The sequence below is a fragment of the Dasypus novemcinctus genome, chromosome 7 (assembly GCF_030445035.2).
Source record: "Dasypus novemcinctus isolate mDasNov1 chromosome 7, mDasNov1.1.hap2, whole genome shotgun sequence".
NCBI lineage: Eukaryota > Metazoa > Chordata > Mammalia > Cingulata > Dasypodidae > Dasypus > Dasypus novemcinctus.
This window is the reverse complement of record NC_080679.1, coordinates 22,691,461-22,712,861: the sequence shown is the minus strand read 5'-3', so window position 1 is coordinate 22,712,861 and position 21,401 is coordinate 22,691,461.

Here is a 21,401-nt window from a genome sequence, read left to right as displayed (position 1 = left end):
CTCTCTGCCTCAGTTTCCTCATCTGTTTAATGGAGAAAATGTTATTCAAAGGATTATATTCGGTAATATAGAAGATGGCCTGACACAATCCCATTTATAAACCAGTTGCTACTCACTATCGTGTGCTATGCAAAAGTTTGCTATTGTCAAATATTATGAGTATTTTTGTTTTACACAATAGAGTTGTTATACAGGTCCTACAATTCAAAACTGGCATCCTTGCCATAGATTCCTGTTATTGGGGAAATGGTATTAGCAAAAGTCACTCTCATGGTTCTAAATATTCCTGCATCCAGTAGTGTCCAAGATAAAACTCTTCTATCCTGAGCACTGAGAAATAATGAATTATATTTAAAAAGCCCCAATATATTTGTTCTAGAACATTCAAATTACACTAAAGTTATACAATTCGAAGAAATTATCTGCAGTTTTACAGACTGACAACTAAGTTGGTTTACCTGTTGGTGTGGATCAATTTGGAAAATCTTATGTGCTGTGCTTTTTTTTTTTAATTGAAGTATGTCATTTATTCATGAACACACATAAACAATAAATGTATCATAAAGATTGTGAACTTACAAAATAGACATGCATAACAATCACAAGGGGTCTCATACATCACCCTTCCACCAACACTTTGCATTGTTGTGAAACATTTGTTACAAACTATGCAAGGGCATCGTCAAAATATTACTACCAACTATAGACCTTATCTTACATTTGGTGTATTTTTCCCCCAACCCACACTATTTTTTAAAAAATATGTTTTTGTTACAGACATTGTGAACTTGCAAAACAATCATACAGATATGTAGATTTCCCCAAAACACCACACCATGGTGGAACATTTGTTATAGATTATGAGATAATATCATTAGACATTATCAACAATTATGGTCCATAGCATACATTTGGCACACTTTTTCCATATGCCTCCATTATCAACACAGTACAGCTTTGCATTGATGCAAGAATATTATAGTATTGCTGTTAACTGCAGTCTGTAGGTCACACCATTTGTAGTTTTCCCATGCTTCTCTATATTCCCTTCACCCTGCAATAGTGATGTACATCTACTCTATCTCACAGAAGGACTCTCTTGCATTTTTACCCTTAACCACTATCCTCATCCACCTCTAGTTTCACTGTGTTATTCAGTCCCTAGATTAGCTTTCTTTCTATTGACATTTACTTCCCCAGACTACCATTTTCAGCAACAATCCCATTTATAAACCAGTTGCTACTCACTATCATGTTTTACCATCAATTCTATCCATTTCCACACTTTTACAGTCAAGTTAATTAAAACATCTCCATACATTAAGCATCAGTAGTTCTTCTCAACCCTCCTCTTATCTCCTAATAACCTATACTCTAGGTTTTAATTCCATGTGTTTATTATTCATATTTAGTTCAAATTAATGAGATCATGCAATATTTGTCCTTTTGTGTCAGGTTACTTCGATTAGTATAATGTCTTCAAGACTCATCCATGTTATCACATGTGTCCCAATTTCATTTCTTCTTACTTCAGCATAGTATTCCACCATATCTATATACCACATTTTGTTTATCCATTCTTTGGTGGATGGATACTTGGGCTGTTTCCATCTTTTGGCAATTGTGAATAATGCTGCTATGAATATCAGTGTGCAGATGTCTGTTCATGTCATAGTTTTTAGTTCTTCTGGATATATTCCTAGTAAAGGAATTGCTGGATCATATGGCAGTTCTATGTTTAGCTTCCTGAGAAACTGCCAAACTGTCTTCCACAGAGACTGCACCATTTTACACTCCCACCAACAGTGAAGGAGTGTTCCTATTTCTCCAGATCCTCTCCAGCACTTATTGTTGTCTGTTTTTTAAATAATGGCCATTCTATGTGGAGTTAGATTATATCTAATTATTGTTTTAATTTGCATTTCCCTAAATAGCTAGTGATATGGAACATTTTTTCATGTGCTTTTTGGCCATTTGTATTTCCTCTTTGGATAAATGTCTATTTAAATCTCTCCCTCCCTTTTTTAAAGATTTGTTTTTTATTTATTTCTTTCCCCTTTGCCACCCCTACCCCGCAGTTGTCTGCTCTCTGTGTCCATTCACTATGTGTTCTGTGTCCACTTGTATTCTTTTGCCCCTTTTTAAATTGGATTGATTGCTCTTTTATTGTTCAATTGTATGATCTCTTTATGTAGAATGGAAATCAAACCCTTTTCAGATAAGTGGTTTCCAAATATTTTCTACCATTGACTGGGCTGCCTTTTTATTTTTTTGATGAAGTTCCTTGAATCACAGAAGTGTTTAAGTTTGAAGAGGTCCCATTTATCCATGCTTTTTTTCCATTGCTTGTGCTTTTGGTTTAAGGTTTAAGAATCCACCCCTATGACCAGGTCTAGAAGGTGTTTCCCTACATTTTCTTCCAGGAGCTTTATTGTACTTCCTTTTATATTTAGGTTTTTGATCCACTTTGAGTTAATTTTTGTATAAGGTGTGAAATAGGGGTCTCCTTTCTTTCTTTTGGCTATGGATATCCAGTTCTCCCAACACCATTTGTTGAATAAACTGTTCTGCCCCAACTGGGTGGGCTTAACAGGCTTGTCAAAAATCACTTGGCCATAGATGTGAGGGTGTGCTGTGCTTTTGTGCACTTTAAGATGCCAATCCAATAGGTTTAAATATTTCTCAAGGTGATTATAGTCATCAGGCAAGATTTTGAAGGATGGCAAGAGGGGGTATTAAACTTAAAATAACACGGTTCCTAAGCTGCATTTGGTTATCAGTCGCTAAGTATGGGGCTGTGAGGCTATGCATTCCTCCTCTCTTTGATCTATTCCTCCTTCAGAGGTGATTTCTTTGGACAAAGTAACAAGAATGGTTCCTTAGTTTACAATCTTTTCTAAATAATTCAAAAATAAGAACTCAATAAGGCCTTCAGAGACAATGAAATGAATACCTAAAATGAAGTGGAGCATTCCTGAGCCCACACTGTACTTATCATTTAAGTATTTATAAGGGCTATTAGACTAGGTCAGATTTCACAGTTGAAATATAAGTTTCAAATATTTCCATTGGATTAGTAAACTTTTAAATTTATATTCTTTAAAGTTGTATTCATGAGTTCACTTTACCAGCAAAAAGAAAAAAAAAAGTTTTGAAGGGACTTGTGCATTAATTTTTTACATAATACAAACAAAACTTATTTGATCAATTTTGTCATTGAATTGAGCAATTGTTTTGATGTTGCTTTGAAACATTGTAAAGAGAATGACATGGAACTGTAGTGAAGTTCAAGTGTATTTGCAATAAGACAAACTTGAGTTTGGATGCCTCCCCCACCTTCTAATGTTTTTATGCTAGTTACTCAGCCTCTCTAAGACTCAATTTACTCATTTGTAAAATGGAAATTAAAAATACTCATAGTGTTGTTGCAATGATAAGATGAGTGATGTATACTGAATGCTTACAGCATGCATGGCACACAGCCAGTACTTGGTCAGGTCAAGCGGAGCCTCCATCTGGCTGGGATATTCAGTCTGCCCACACCACATTGGTATTGGATGAGTATTTCCTCAAGAATCTAGTTTATTCCACAGCTCTTTAATAAGACTTTTATTTTTGTTTAGCAAAGAGTTTGCTTACCTGAGTAAAGCATGAAGTGCTATGTACAAAAGCTATAGGCTCAATTAATGAATCAGTTTGATATCTTACATTAAAGAGTCAGCTGAAAAGGTTTTAAACCAAATACAGTGTTAGATAATTTCTAAACTGACTTCCGTGCAATTCTAATGTTGCCTGGAGTAGGAGCTATGGCTGGTGCTGAGTGGAGCCTGAGACCTGCAAGGTCTCTTCTCTGTTCACATCCCTGTCTGTTCAGCCCTATGCTCTGTGCAGTGGGAAATCCCAAAGGAGAGGATCATCTGTCCTCAAGAGCCTTCAAGCATGGTTGAAAGAAAAACGTGATTAAGAGAAATAATTACAGGACAGTATAAATGTACAAAATTATACAAAAGAATGTCCTATAAGAGAGAAGGGAAAAACATGTACGAGAGGTTCCATCACTGTTTGTTGAATTGAATTAAATTGAATTCTTTTGGATTGCGTTGTCGGAAAAGGCACGGGAGATTGGGGGCTGAGTTGGCTTTGACTGCTGACAGTGAGTAGACACACATTCTCAGCTAAGAGAGAAGATGGGACCACTGTCAGAAATGAGCATGGAGGGAAGGGAAAGAAGAAGGCATGTAACTACCTAACAAGACCAGAGCATTTACTAGGAAGGAGGTTAGGTAGAGATGAGAGCCCAGTCGTCTGGGCGCCATGTTGTAAGGGTTAAGGGCAAACCTGAGGGAGACACAGTGCCCAGGTTCACCCACTGCTCCTTCTGTTTACAGCCTGTGACCTAACCCTTACTCTGCCTCACTTTCAGTCTATATAAAAAAGGGAGAATAACACTACTTTATCCATCAAGGGGCTATTTGAAAGTTTAATAAGGTGATTCCAAGGATCCAGTTAGCAACAGATCATAGTACACAGTTAGTGACCACTAATATTGGATATTTCTATATTGAATAGCCCTTTGTGCCATGCCATGTGTCCATACAACAACTATTTAATACAGTTACAGCAAAGCCATCAGATAGGTGTTTTGTCCCCATTTCAAAATTGGGAACACTGGGAGTAAGGTAGCTAAAGCTGCTGACCTAAGGTTGCACAGATGGGGAGTAGTGGGGCTCTGAATATGACTCATCTGCCTGATTGCATGACCCATGTTTTTCTGGTTATACTGTGCCACGTGCTGCTTTAGACCATCAGGTTAATTTAAGTGGAGCTGGTTTATGGCTAAATTTGCAGCATCAACATGATGCCAGCTAGACCAGTGGACTAGCAGCATCAGCATCACCTGGAAACTTGTTAGAAATGCAAAGTTTGGGGCCACTCTCCCCCTTTCCCCCACCTATTGAAAGTGAAATTCTGGAAGAAGGGCCAGCAATCCAGCAATACGTGGTTTTAAAAGCACTTTGACCACTCTTTGATATTAAGCCCTACGGCTTGGAAAAGATCAGGAAGATAATAGGAGAGAGGACTTTTTGAATCTCATTGTGATAAATAGAATAAGGTAAGCCAAAAGAATTACTGTGGCAGTGACTACAAACATTAACTTATGGGCTTCAAATTCATTCCCCCAATCAACCCAGCTGATGAATACAGTCACTAACTGCTCTCATATTCAACAGGAATGGTGAGGCAAAGTCATGGGGCCACAGAGCAATCGCCTGAGGAAGACATAGAAGACAACTGTATGGCTACTCATCAAAGGAAAAAAGAAAGCTTTGCACCTCTCATGACTGCTGTCTATTTCCATCTATCATCCAGTCCTGCTGTCTCCTTCCGTTGTGCACTTGGCCATATTTCACAGAAAATCTTTTGTAACTTTCTCTCCGGTTGCATTTGTCACTACCCTTCTCTGCAATGCCCTAACTTCCCTTCTCTTCCTGGCTGACTCCTGCTTATGCTTCCAGCCTTATCTGGGCATCCTCTCACCAAGGAAGACTTCTTACCCCCACTGCCCCTGCTGCTCTCAGGCTGCTACTCGCCCTCTCTCTGCAAACCGCATCACTGCACTCTTCATGCGGAGCAACAGAGGAGCCCAGTGGCTCGGCATGTGGACTTGAAGTCTAACTCCTAGGCACATCCCACCTCCACCAGTTATCTGCCTGAGACGTTTATTGAACTTCTTTGTACCACAGTCTCCTTATCTATAAAGTGAAGATAAAAATTATATGAGGCATATAAAATGCTGTTTTAGTTTCCGTGTTGCTAAAGCAAATACCAGTCAATGGCTTAAACAATGGGGATTTATTAGCTCATGGTTTTGAGGCTAAGAGAAGTCCAAATCAAGGTGGCATCATAACGATGCTTTCTCCCAGAAAGACTGTGGCATCTGTGACTGGCTGCTGGTATCCTGGGCCTTTGGCTTTTCTGTCACATGCGGGTGCACACGGTAGCCTCTCTGGGCTTCTCTGGTCCACGACTTCCAGTTTCTGGCTGCTCCCTGTGGCTTTCTCTCTTCTCTTCCTTCCCCATAAGTCCTCCAGTAATAGGATTAAGACCCGTCCTGAGTCAGTTGGGCCACACCCTAACTGAAGTCACCTCATCAAAAGGTCATTTACAAGGGTTCCCACCCACAGGATCCGATCAAGTTTAAGAACACATTTTCAGGTGTACATAGTTCCAAACCACCACAGATGCTTAGCACAAATAGTTGGCACATGTCAGTGTTGTTGGCACTTAATTACCTGAATGGGTGATAGAGTTACCCAGCAGATTTCTTTTAAGGCAAGCAACAATGCAGTTATTCATATTGGTACCTATGTGCCTGGCACAGACTCTGTCAAATAGTACACACACACACACACGTGCATTTGTTGAAACTCAACCAGCTATAAATTCTCATCTTATCAGTGGACTCATTCCTATGGTATTAATTTTTTTTTTCTGTGCCATGGACTCTTTTTGATTTCCTGGTGAAGTCCATGGATTCCTTCTCAGAATAATGTTTTTAAGTACATAAAATAACACAAAATAAAATAAATTAAATGTGCCCAGGGTTATATAAAGTACAATTATCTTGATATATATAGTCATCAAAAATAGATAGAAACAAGTTTTTGATCTAGTAATATTTGTGCTTCTTCCTTTTGAAATAACAAGATCCAGCAGCATATCTAACATCTGTAATTTCAAAGTGATGAGTTTAAACAATATTGTGAGATATCCCTAACAACTGTGAATGCTTTGGTGAAAAAAAATCAATGGTGCTGCTAATACTATGGTGGTTTGCTGTTTCGATTCATGGTTGAAGGAAATGTTGAATTTCTATTAGAGGTTAGGGAAAATATCGATTTCATGTTTTCCTAAATTCAGACTCCCCTTAGCCTCAGGCTAAGTTTTGCAAGCTTGAAGCTTGATTTATAAAAAACCCATGCCATCTACCAACACAGATTGCGATAGTGATGAGATGAAATTGTTGATTGGGCCTTCCTTACTCATGAGCTTCCAAGGGAAAATCAACCTCAACACCAGGGATGGGTAACGACTCTCCACTGTAGTTGACTTCACTCAATGGGTTGTGTGTTTCAGAAACAAAATGGCCTATTCTGGCCTTTTCTAATGCTTTCCTTCAAATGTGGTCCAATTTAGAAAAACCTCCCACTTAATGGCTTAATTATTGCATTCAGAAAAAGTAAATATGATACTTTGGCTTTAGTTAGAGAGGAAATATGTCCCATTTACAATGCTGGCACAGTGCTGAAGTGTGAGGCAATTTGCACTAGAGAAAGCTCTTTCTCCTCTGGATGGGAGCCAGGAACCTTGATAATGCTCCCTTTTATCTGAGGGAATACTGGGCCATTACCCTGCTAAGATGTGCAACCTTTTTAATTATGCCTTTTTTAACAAAATACCAAAATCAGATAGAGTCGCGTTCCATATCCCTATCTTTACATGGTGTTAATTTGCATTATTTTGCATAGGGAAAAGACCCAGGGAAGATGAGAACGACATTCTGTAATTGTACCTAAGGAACAGTTCCTGTGCGCATAATACCAATGGAGGATTGGGAGTCAAGCAGATAATTCCAAATGTATATTTTCATCTAGACCAATGTCTTCATTTGAGCTGAAAAGGCAACAGAGCATGAAAGGGGCAGACCTTGGGGAGCCCCTTCAAGCTGGGTCCTTGAGCAGGCTTGTTGCACCCTGTAAACATCAGCTCCTTGTGCACCTGTAACAATGGGGGCAGAGTGATATTCCTCAGAGAGCTGTTAGCAGGGCTGCATTGTATACAATATGTGAAAAGTATTTTGCAAATGATAAAGCACTGTGAAAATAGTTCTTATCATTAAATTACCCACATAATTTTCTTAATTTCACTTTCCTGATACAGAAATATTATATGTAATGGCAAAAAAAAACCCCACAAAAACCACATATAACACCTATAAGACAAAAAGGAAATGAAATGATCGCATTTTTTAAAAGTATCTTTTTAATAGATTGGGAACAACGACCAAGAAAAGAACATTACTTCTAAAGAATATTTGAATTGCCAACATTTAAAGATATTTTTCAAATGTGAGTAGAGTTAACATTTAAAGGTGGTGACGATCCAAGGACTCCCCAATGCCATGAAGTCTGGCAGGGTCGCCCTCAACCATTTACTAAAACCAGAACAGATTGTCTAGTGAAAAGGTTTTCAAGACATGTTTCTAGTTTGAGGATCAGTATCACATGCTTGATGAAAAGAAGGAAAGCTATTTTAACTCAGCTGTGGATTTTTTCGCCCAAAAATCTGAAATACCAAACTGAACTGGACGCTGAAGTTCAGCTGTCTCAATACTCGAGGGTTCTAAGAGCCATGGCCCAGCTCAGAGAACAATGCTATATGCTAGGATTGTATATTTACAGAATATATGGCCCTCAAAATATTAGAATTAAAAAAAAAAAAAGAAATCCCAGGTTCCTTAAATGATGCAAGATAGAAATGCATCCTTAGTTATAAATCAAAGTAAAGGGATGTCTGTTTAAATGTCATTGTACTGCACCATTCTGTTCATTAACTTTTCATTCTACATAATGTTTGGATAATTATGTCTGGTCAATAACAGATCTATAATTAGTTTTGTAGTGTTATTTGTCCTGTGTACTTTTTTCCTTTTCTTTATGCAAAAGGCAGGTGGTGGGGCATTTATGAATAAGCAGTGACAAGCCTTATAAAATTTACAGATGTGAGGGATTTGCAGTAGGAACAAGAAACCTAAATGGCATTCATATTGCCGTTTGACTTCAGGAATCCCTTTTCCATTCCGTAGTATTATTAGAACTTAGGATAAAAACATGTAATGGCAGTACCATATAAGTTTAATCCTAGAAATGACAATTTTGGATTGCATTTATATCATATAGCTGTCTGAAGCTATACTGTACAATTATTTTTAAATGCCAAAACTTCACATGCTTTAAAGAGAATCCTGCAATCTAAAGTTGACATATTTTTCAAGGTAATGAAGGTTCATATTAGAAGAACTGTTTGAGGCATACAGTTTTTAAAAGGTACATTGTTTCCCTTTAATATGTAGTCTATCTGATTTGTCACAGCTCATCTTTAGGGTCAAATCACGTGGCAGGAGCTGAATGCAGGGCGTGGCTGAGCCAGTGGGCCTTGTTTTCACAGTCTTATGTCCAGCTTGTTGTCTATTATCACATGGATTAATGTTTGACAGGTTTCAAACATTGGTGGGCAAATGCTGGTGAATCCAGAAACTCACAAAACATTCAACTCTCATAAGTCTGTAAAATTGGCCAGGGAAACAAGCTGTTTTGTGAAATGTCCACAGCCTCCTATATTCACATGAGACAACAAAATGCCACAGCAGAAAACCAACTTTTTGATATTTTAGCATATGAATTTATTTCAAGTTTCAATACCTGGATTTAGAACCTAGTTTAGAACAGGTAGTACATCCTAGAAGAGAGACAGAATACATTTCTTCAAATGTGTCTGGGACTTAAAACTTTTGTATGAGTGTTTTTTTATTCAGTTTATTTACTTTAATTCTTTTTTTTCCCCTATATTTATCTACATCCATTATGCTCAAAAGGAATTATGAAATTCACTCACTGCTTTAGCAAATGTTATGGCCTCAAATAAGCCTCATGTCTTTATGGCCTTGTCCCTGTCTGTGACAAGTGCACTGCCTACAGTCATGTATGTCTCATTAAAATCCATGTTGCTTTTTCGCTTTACTGCCTACTGCATTTTTTTCTCCTATAAAATGAAGGAGGAAAGGACAAGCTACAATTTTGCTAGGTCCGTGTGTAAATAGGGTGCAGGCAAACTTTCACAGACATCTTACCTAGAGGAGTGAGTTCTCTTAATTATTTCAGAATAACAAATTGTTCTTTTTTGTCACTAGTACTGGAGAAAAATGGAATGAATAAGGAAATAAAGCTGCCAGATGAGCTTTCTAAAAGTTCTACTGTATATGTATGCATGTTTAAGATACAGATAACGAATGAGTTTGCATCCACTTGAAATTCTAAGGCAGAAGAAGAGGGCAGATTTCAGGATTTGAATAATTTCATTTAGTCAATAAAGGGATAAATCATTCTGCAACAGCTATTTTCCCTTGACGCGATTTTGGATTAGAAATTCAGTCCATCTCAGAGAAGCACTTATGCAAATGCTGGCAATAGCGGTGCAGCTGATCACATTAGAGCCATGAGTTACTAGATTACCTGTGTGGCTGCGATGAAAAGATGAGTGCATTTTCATGCTGAGATGAAATGATGCAACGCATTGTATCATGTCATCAGCAAATGTCATTTTAATAGGACTACAAATCATTGTGACATCAACAACCTCAAACAAATCTTCCAGATATTTAAATATACTGATTCTTCCCTGGAGGCCAATGAAAGACGTTAAAAAAAAAAAAGAATCAAAGAGACTATCTCAGTCATAAAGCTAGTAACACCAGAAAACAGAATTTTCCATTTATTTTAAGCTATAAACTAACCTAGAAGGCCAGAGGACAAGTGATTTTGTGGCTTTTATGGGACCGTGGATGATTAATTCCCAAACAACTTACTATCAACTCTTAACCTCCATCTGAAGGCATGGAGAACAATGATGCAGGTGTTTTTCGTTTTGTTTTTTTTTTTAAATAGCAGGATAATCAGAAAAAAAGTATAGATATACTGTTCATCTCTCTTATCCTTGGATAAGAATCAGGAAGAAAGTAATAATGTAGGAAGTAAGGAAGCCTGCCAACAAGTTATTAGACAATCTGAATTTCTGTAATACATAGATAATCAAATCTAACATTTTCTTACAATAGAATTACTCAAAACAACAACAATACATAAACAAAAACAGAGACAAAAAGCCTACCTGTGATGCCACCCAACAGTTTCTTGGTCATGACCTCATATAATCTTTTTTGAAGAAAAAAAAAATTAAAGAGCTCATGCCCAAAAATGTTTGAATGAAAATTGAGTCAACCAACAAAAATCAGATAAGTGCCCAGGATTGTTATAGAAGGTTATGGTAACTATATAGTAACTATAACTTAAAAAAAAAAATCCAGCCCCTATATGTTATCCATTAAAAATACTTCAGTTTATTGCAAAACATTAGAAACTTAGAACAGAGAGGAAGTAATAGAGTAAAGCAATCACTTGGACGTATCCTTTGCATGCCCTTTAGAAAAGTAAATATAGAGGCTGTCTTGAAAACACTTATTGCCTAAGGAATGCTGTTCCATTACCTACTTAAAAGTAGAGAAAAGGCAGAGATGAAGCCACAAATGCTATGATTATAACAACAGAAAACTCAATAAGGCCAGGAAAAGGAATCTTGGAAATGTATTCTGAGATGTAAGTTTAACCGTCCTGGCTGGAAGTTCAGATGCTGGGTTCCTGAAGGGGTCCACAGACATTATCCACGTAAAAGTATTCCAAGTCTCACTTATTTGGAGATTTCCAGAACACAAAAGTGTTTATGATATGTCCTATCTACAGATGAAAGTCGGTAGTCACACTTTAAGCTATTTTGAGTGCAGAATTATTTCAGATTTAATAAGACAATGCCATGTAAAATGGCAAAAGATTACTGAAAGCACAATTTTGCAGAGGCTTAGGAAGGAATAAAAACAGCTTATTGATTCTACTGCCCTGGGTTCCGCAACCTCCCTCACTTTGCAGCCTCGTCACTGATGTTTTCACCCACAGAAATAAAATATGCCACCTCAAACAGTTACGTGTGAGGTATCCAGGATAATATCCTATATTTTCCTCTTATTGAGCAGATATCCAAATGTTCCTCTTTTGTTTATTTTAAATACACCAGTCCCTGGGAAAAATCCTTTCTGGCTTTTCCTTATTTTAATACTCTAAAAGCATAAGGACTTTTTCTCCAGCATTTTGTAGTCACGATGACATCATTACATGAGATGCAGCTTTTCAATGCTGGACATTATTTAACTGAATTTTAAAAATGGTGGTCATAATTATTTTCTCTCATTGATGAAGACTGATACATTATTACACTATGGAAATGAGATAATTTTATTATATTTTTTTTAAATCTCAAAGTTGAAAGCAAGTTTCCTATTGTCAACTGATTTCCTTATCTAACCAACTCATAGGATTCGAGCAATGCATAATATATTCCTAATAGCTTATTCTTGAAATTGTCCCAGATAGGAAATAGTATTTTAAAAACCGCTCTATAGAGAACCTACAATTAATTACTAACAGAAGTGCACATTAGCCCCAACTACCCTAACAGAAACAAAATATATATTTTTTTAAATCCTAGCTTAAAAGTATTTCTTTTGCTTCATTTTTAACCACACATTTATAACTGGGTGTGCTTAAGGGGTTAACATTACATAGCTTGGGATGTAGAAACAGCTTCATAGCTCCAGCTCTGCTTTTAGTTTTTAATGGTTCATCATATGAATGTGCAGTTCATAATAACTGTTGGAAGGTGTGGATTCTCAAGAAAAATTATATTGAAGAATTAAGTTTCCTCATGATTTCCTTAGGATTCTCAAGGTCAGCAGTAAAGTAGTAAGACCTGATTGTTGATATGTCCAGATTGGTCTCTGTTGTACATTAATGAGATGAAACTTTCTAAGGAGGCTGCATACAGTAATTCAGACTTTGGAATGTGGAGGACTGGAAAAAGGGGGGGAAATGTTTAATTATAAGGACCTATATAAAATTACCAACTTTCAATTCTAGTCATTAATGACATTGATAGTAACAACTACCATCCACTAACATGATCATTTCAAAAATGTTTCAAAATCGAGGGCAAGTCTTTAAATTCCTCTAAATTTCTGTCTCAGTTATTGTGCTACAGCCTGTGAAAACTGCATGGAATTGCATGTGTCCTTTTGCCAGCATACGTGAATCACATAAGAGAATGCACTCAAACTTAACAGACACCTGGGCCATTCACACTTTAATTCATTCTCTGTGGAACTATTTATGGAGTGTCTTCTATGTGCCAGTCATTGGGCTAGGCACCGGAAAACTTTGAGGAACAAGAGCAAACAATGCCCACTAGCAGACTGCAGGCCAGTGAAACACAGCACTAACTCCTTTTATCTGTGACTGTCTTGCTAATTACTAAAAACTGTGTCCTATTGGGTAAAACTGGGATAACAATATCCCCAGTGCAGAACTGAGGGGCCTAACTAGTGACATCCAGTTAACATTCACCCAACGAGAGTTATCATCAAACAGTCATTAATGTTGAGTTACCTCAACAAGGTTTACTCTGGGAGGAAAAGGACATGCCGAAATGGCAGATTGTCCCTAGATATTTCTAGTCTCCCAGATTCTCAGGACAAAAAGAGCCACTCTTGAAACAATACTATGCCAGCAGCCTTTATAGACACTTTCCAATGGCACCAACATCAGATAAGGTACCCACGAATTTATTATCTTTGTCTGATTTATAATTCCACCAGTTACTGCATAGAAGTACACAAAACACCTCTTAGAACTAAAATTCACAATTTGTCATAAGGAAATGGTCCCAACATTTGAGAAAAAATTGGAGTGGTATCATAATTGGGCTCCAGAATTTCGTTTTTGTTAAGGATTGCACAGCTTAGAAGAATCTAATAAAATATCTGATTCCTGCTGACAGCATAGCCTGCAGGCATGTGCTCCCACTGATGGGGAAGTTAAGATGTCACAAGAGTCTTCAACCCTTTCCTTCACTTTAACTTCTAAGCATTGGACATGAAGTGAAGGCACTGTCAAACTTAAAATTTAAATAGATACATATGGAACTAACATCTTTTTCAGGATTACTTTTCTACTCACTGCCCATGGAATCTACAGTCAAAAAGCTAACACAGCCTTTCCACCAATGGAGTTGGGACCCCTGATGCCAGCTGTAACTTCACCTACATACAAAGCACAACCTGGAAGAAACTGTCTTGATAATTCCTAATATAATAAAATTCTAAATGCTTTCCGATGAGGTTAGTTAGGGGCAAATTTTGCAACCTATCTCCTGGGTCCTCCCTTTCCCCAAAGTTTTGATTCCGTCCATGGCTTCAGGCCTATAGTACCTCAAAAATATGCTTATCTTTATATGAGTCTTACTCTCTGTTTCATTTCCAGGAAAGTGGAATGGTTGTTATTGGTTCTTTCATTTTATGCAGGTTTGGGGTAAAACATTGGGTGCCAGGGCTAAAGATTAGGATCACATGGACAAGTGAGGGTTAGAAATTTAAGAAAAGTTGCTCCATAGGCAGAATTCAATCCCATGTTTACACTGCACCCCGGGAATCACTGTCCCCTGATGTCCTAACAGGCAGGGGAGATAGAGAAACCATTTCACCTTAGACATTGCAGGAGAAAAGAGGGGAGAATTTGGAAGGTGTATTTTATGTGAAGGTTTTCAACCTTCTTCTTGATACACTTTTTTTTTTTTTTAAGGTACCAGGGCCGGAGATTGAATCTGAAACCTCATATGTGGGAAGCTAGCGTTCAACCACTGACCACGTCAGTTCCCCTGATTGATTTTTTCATTTGTTTTGCTTGTTGTTTGCTTTTCTGTTCTTTGGAGGCAATGAGAACCAAACCCAGGACCTCCCACGTGGGAGGCAGGCCCTCAACCGCTTGAGCCATATCTGCTCACCCTTGATACAGTTTTTATCAACTAATTAAGGAAATATTTCAACACAGAAGACACTTCAAAATAGAGTAAGCTGTCTCCTGAAATCACAGGTACCATTTTTCTTTATGCTGCACCAGCATGTGTTTTAGTACAGCCTGAGGCTTGTGACCTCAAAGCTTCAAGTACCTACAAATCCATTTGTTCCACTGCAGACCACAGTTTGACAGCTCTCTCTGTAACATGCTGCATAACCCAGAGCTACTCAGTCCTGAACACACTTCCTTTGCAGCATCTCTCTCCCAGGTCCTTCTCTTCATCAACCTTGCTTGAATCCTTACCGCTTCACAATTGGGTGATTTCTGTGTACTCCTCGCTAAGGTCTCTTCATACACACGTACGCACACATCACCACCACCATCACTCCATTCAACAATACGTGCCATGCTCAGGAAATAGGCAACAGTTTCCTAAATTATTGCCTTTATTTTCTTACTGTCTTCTCAAAAATCTTCCATGACACTCAGCTATGGATTTAATAAAATCCAAACATCTTACTTTAAAAACTGAGACCAAGTTCACCTGGTCAGCTCAGCATTTCTTGCACATGCATTATGCACCTCCCTCCAGTGTTATTTAAGCTGTTACCAGTTTCTCCATCTGAAATTCCCTTCCCACATCCTCTCTGACTTTGGAAATCCTTGATACCCTTCAAGGTCCGTCCCCTCTGACCTTGGAAATCCTTGATACCCTTCAAAGTCCAGGCCACCACCAGATTGTGGAGAGGGCTTTGCTGGGAGCATCATTGTTCCTAATGCTCTACCACGAGTCACTTTTGATATGCAAAGTATTCCCCAAAAAGCTACAAAATTGTCCTAATTGATTATCATTCAAAATCTGGTGCAACAATATTTTGGGGAGTTCCATACCTACCTTGGTTTCTTAGACTGTTAAGGTGAATTTTATTATTATTATTTTTGCTAAATATTAGGCTGGAAAAAGTTTAAAAGAAAACTGGAATGTGGAAGAGATAATATATAGAAACTCTATTGCTCACAACTATTTTATATAGTTACCTTTCAAATATCCCCAAGAACAATGGGAAACAATAGCAAACAAAGAAAGGGCCCCTAGGTCTTTTGGTATAGACCTGATGCCTCTTCTGAAGAGGAGGGCAGAAGAGATTCTGGGATTTATCATGGCCAGTGGAAGTCAAGGACGAGTCAGGCTAGAAAACAGAAATCCTATCTATTTGAAGGCCATGCGGCAGTATGGTCTGTTAAATCTTAAAAGGCATGCATCATTTCGTGAACTGAGAGCCCGTGTGAATAATGATTTAGAGTTATCAGTGAGGCAGATTGGATTCTGATCTGATGGGCAGCCGATGAATGAAAAAGGCATTACTAAACAATTATAAATGGAGAAAGAAGACACCATCAAATGCATTCATTCATTTGTTAGTTTCTGAAGATACAAAAAGGACTAAAATATGCATAGTTCCTCTGTCATGGATCTTAGGGTCTAGAAGTTGATGTATTGCAGCCAAAACAGGCAGGATGAATTCTCTGAAAAAGAATCTGATAGTTTATTCTAGATCTGGGCTCCACGGAAAATAAAATATTGCCAATTAGAGAAGTTAAATTTGGTTGTGCTGCATCCTTATTCCTGCAATATAATATTGTCTACCAATTGCTTCCTCCACCCTACTACCATATCTCATTCCTTCACTATTCATATAGTATGCACCTAGATGGAATGTGCAGATTTTGTCTTTCAAATGAAAAACAGAAAACTTATTTTGTTGGGATGATATGTATATGGAATGGGAAGGGAAAAAACTGGTTCTGTGTAAATAACTCCCTTTTCTTGAGTGGTAGCATATTCACAGAACACTCACCTTTATATTACAATGTAATTTTGCTTTTTCCATGTAACAAAATCATTTCAATATTCTTTGAAAACTTTGATAATCTTAATAGACATTTTTAAAGAAAGGAAGATTTATAAATATTTGAACAGTTGTTACACATCCAGATTTGCACAAATTTGTACCTGCCATATAAACACGTAGATACATGTACACATTCATTCATATTTAGAGATACACAGAGCTGCTACACAGACAGCAGGCATCGTCTTCAAAAAGAAAAAATCAATTATAGATATATTAATCTTATGTCATTGTCTTTTCAGGTCAAGTATCTTTTTTTTCCTTCCCTTTAAAGATTACTATCTTTAATAAATATTTAAAAGAAAGATACTATTTGATGTTGGCAAGGATGTGGGCAATGGGTGTATATTGCTGGTGGAAACTGTCTGGAGAGTGATTTGTCAATATAAATCAAAATCCTTTAAAATGTGTATGTTATTTGATCCATTAATTCCACTACTGGATATTTATCAAAAGGGGTATGAACTTACAAAGATATTCATTATAACCTAGTTCCAATAAAGTACACTATGATATTCACAGAAAGCATTCAATACTACATAGCCATTCAAAACAAAGACATATCCATATGTATGTATATATGCAAAGATGTTCAGATATTCATGATATGTGAAGTGAAAAAAGTGTCTAAGAAAAGTAATAATAGCATACAGAAACTCATTTAAACCTCATTGGCATTATCTGTGGCTTATCAATGAAGAAAATAAGCCTAGACATCTTAAGGGATTGGCCAAATATAAAGCAACTGGTAAGTGACAGCTGAGATTTAAACCTGGGCAACCTGGCTACAGAATTTACACTCTCAATCACTCCAACACGATGTCTGTTTTGGTATAGATACATGTGGGGTTTTGCTCATAAATTTGCCTCTTTATGTATGCACACAGAAAATAAAATAGAGCATGACGTTTACCAAAATTTAACACAGTAATTCTCATGACGGGGTTTTTATTTCACTTTTTAATTTTTTTGTTAGCTATATTTCCTATTGTCAGCAATATATTACATGGCTACACTTTTAAGAGGAGGTAAAAGTGCAGGGACTACAAATACGTTCTGTTCAACAGTAGCCAGCTGACATACCATGGGACTTCCTGATTCTGCTGATGGATGTGGAAAATGAAGCACCCCCAAGGAACATGAATAATTCCCAACATGGAAAATCTGCATGTGGATAACTGAAAGCTGAGTAAACTTTATTCTCTCGGCTTCTGTGGTATACATTTCCTTGGAAGTAAGACCTCTTGAAATATTGCATTAACTCTTTGCAGCCACTGAATTATTGTTTCCATATAAAATGCTAAATGGTCCCAAAATGGCTTGAAAGAGCTAATGTGGCATCTAAAAGTAACTGAATCTTCCATAATCAGGGAATGAACCAGCTTTTGATGAAGCCAGCTTCTTCTAAAATCTGGTTCCAGGTCCAACTGAAAGTAAAAATATTTATTTGGAATTTTTACATAAGAAACTGTAAAATACAACTTATCACAGTTTAGATTTTCATTTTATTTTGAAATTTAACCAATACATTTCTGTTGTTGTTGTTGTTTTTCTTAGGAGGTACCAGGGATTGAACCCAGGACCTTTAATAATACCTGGGAAGCAGGTGCTCAACCACTGAGCCACACCCATTCCCCCAATATGCTTTTTATTTTTTATTTTTTGCTACCATTTTTTATCCAATAAGCTTTAAGAGAGAATGTGGAAGGTATCTAAGAAAAACAAAATCCTTTAGTCCATTTGCTGTAGATGGAATTGAACCATGCTTACTTCATTTCATATTTCAGAAAGAATCCTTATGTTTCTCCTGGTAGTACCCACCAACGTTAATCTCCAGTTTTATTAAATAATACAGGGTGTTTTTTTGCCTTTCTGGTTTTCTCTCTTTTGAGGATTGAATCATAGCTCCCACAAAAACAAGACAAAACAAAATCATGTTCAAGTTCTAACCCCAGTCCTGAGGCCATGAACTCATTTGTAAATAAGATCCTTGAACATGTTATTAAGCTGAAGGCTAGCTTAATCCATGGTGATTGGTGTTCTCATAAGGAGACTAGTAAGCAGGGAGAGTAAAAACCAGAAGAGACAGAGAGTAACAGATAGCCATGTGACTGATACACAGATTGAGCCACCCACCACCAGGCATTACAGACTTTGGAGAAACCGTGACCTGCCGATACCTTGATGTTGGACTTCAAGCCTCCAAAACTGTGAGACAATACATTTCTGTTTTTAAGCCAGTGTACTCTGTGGCACTTGTTACAGCAGCAATGGCATACTAAGACACTCTGTAGTGAGCCAAACTTGACAATCTGCCCTTCGCTCCAGCAGCGTGAGCATCTGTAAATAGGTTTCTTTCTTCCTCCCTTCCTACTTCCCTTTCTCCCATCCTCCCATCCTCCCATCTTCCCATCCTCCCTCCTCCTTTCTTTACTGCTTTCCTTCCACCCTTCCTTCCTCCCTTCCTTCCTCCCTTCCTTCCTCCCTTCCTCCCTCCCTCGCTTCCTCCCTTCTTACTTTCTTTTCTTTCTCCCTTTTTTTCTTTCTTTCTCTGTCTTAAAATGACCGTCCTACAAGTAGATTATACAATCTGAGCACAGCTCTCTTCCAGTAAGTCTGCAACCCTTCACGTGCTTTCAGGAAAGCTACATATTCACGGACTGAAACTTTAGCCACCACTGCATGCTGCTCTTGTCTGAGCTCTGCGATTGCTTCATTATTTCTCCCCTGAGGATTCAATGGATTTGGTTCAAGCACCATTGAACGTGATGCTGTATTAATTGCCCTGGAGGGTAGCGAGGCCTTTGAACTGTGGCTGTGAGGGATATTTTGCTGTAAGACATGTGTCAGCACTTGGCTGGTTAACTCTGGGGCTGGGCTGTGCAGCATGCTGGGACCAAGGATCTGGAAAACTACTTCATATCCTAATCTTACATCTGTTTTCCATCATGTGGTGAGATTGACTGGCCATTCTAACAGGGAAGCGTCATTCTTGAAGAGCCGGAGTCTAAGTACAAATATTGTACTGTCAAAGAATATTAAGAATTTTACATCATTTTTTCAAGTTCTCCCAAACAGCTGGCACACATAGGTAAGTGGGTGATGCAATGGATTAATTGCCTGATCTTTCACCCCAAGTGGAATTGTCTGTGTGTAAGTTATGTGTCAGCATTATGATACTGAAACTTAAATTGAAGATGATTCCTCTGCTTTCAATGAAAATAAAACCTCATTTCCATTGGCCTAATTTTGAACCCATTCTAGATTCCACATGCCACTTGGAGCTTATTCATGCTCAGTTTAAAAGCAGTTTACCTAAAAATGCTATCAACACCTTTCTTTCAAAGACCATAGTCTATTCACCTGGATAAGTTTATTCTTTCTTCCAACACTCCTGAGTAGTAACTGCAATCCTCCTTGATATATCTAGGGAAAATGAAGAAAGCTTACAATTGCTAGTAAGTCTATGGCTATAATTCTAGATTGTAATCCTAGAGCTGCAATTATATTACTAGATTTTTTAATATGAATTCATTATGTTTCCTCTGAAAGCAGTGACTTCTCCAACAGAATCGGTCACTCATAGTTCTGTGAATGAATGTCAGCTTTATAACAGAGATATACTTGGAAAATGCATAGCACATGGTTGGGAAGAATAAAGCAAATACTAAACTTCCTCAGAAATATCAGTTTTAAGAGTTATTTGGGGAAGTGGTTGTGGCTCAACTGATGGAGCGTCCACCTACCATATAGGAGGTCCAGGCTTCGAATCCAGAGCCTCCTGGTCCACGTGGTGAGCTGGCTCACATGCAGGGCTACCATGTGCAAGGAGTGCACCCCACAAGGAGAGCCACCCTGTGCAAAAAAAGTGCAGTCTGCCCAGGAGTGCGCCCCACACACAGAGAGGTGACACAGCAAGATGACGCAACAAAAAGAGACACAGATTCCCAGTGCTGCCAAGAATGCAAGTTGACACAGAAGAACACACAGTGAATGGACACAAGAGAGCAGACAATGGGCAGCGGGGGCAGGGGGGGGGCGGGCAAGAAAATAAATAAATAAAATAAATCTTTAAAAAAAAGAGTTATTTTTTCACAAAGATTTGTGATTAAAAAAATAAATGTTAGCTAAGCACTGCCTCTGTTCCCACATGCCACTTTAGAAACTTGATCCTCTGCAATGTTTGTACACTCCCTGAATCTTGGAGGAAGGAGAAAAGTGGAAAGCTGGGCCCATGCCTGGTAAGTGTGCTTTGATAGTGTATGCAGGAGGAGAAAAGCAGCTGTGGCACCAGTAAAGCATTTTGCTCAGAACAGTGCATTGTGATTTCTCCCGGTTTTTTCCTTTTTTCAAATTTTAATCGATTGGCTGATAAAGGATTGAGCTGTAGAAAATGCCGCCATCCTCATGGCTGCAACAGAGCTGGTAGAGTGTATTGAGAACTGCTGATTTTTTGTTATTGTTGCTTTTGTTCTGTTTTGTTTTTTCATTCCAGGTTTACAATGTGGGATCTGGCTCAAAAGACCTCTCTGTGTGCTCAATACTGGTCCTAACAGGGACACTACCGGAGAACCGTCCAATGGGCAGTTTTTCCGGTCCTTGGTATTTGAAGGTGGCCATGCCTTTGGAGCTCTTGAGGCGTGCAGTAATCTTTCTGCATCTGACTTTTTTGGGGTCCCTCTCATGAAACTTTGGGAAAGTTTGTATTTGTTTGGTGTTAGTAGTTGCTATGGCCGCTGCTAGCAACAGCCTG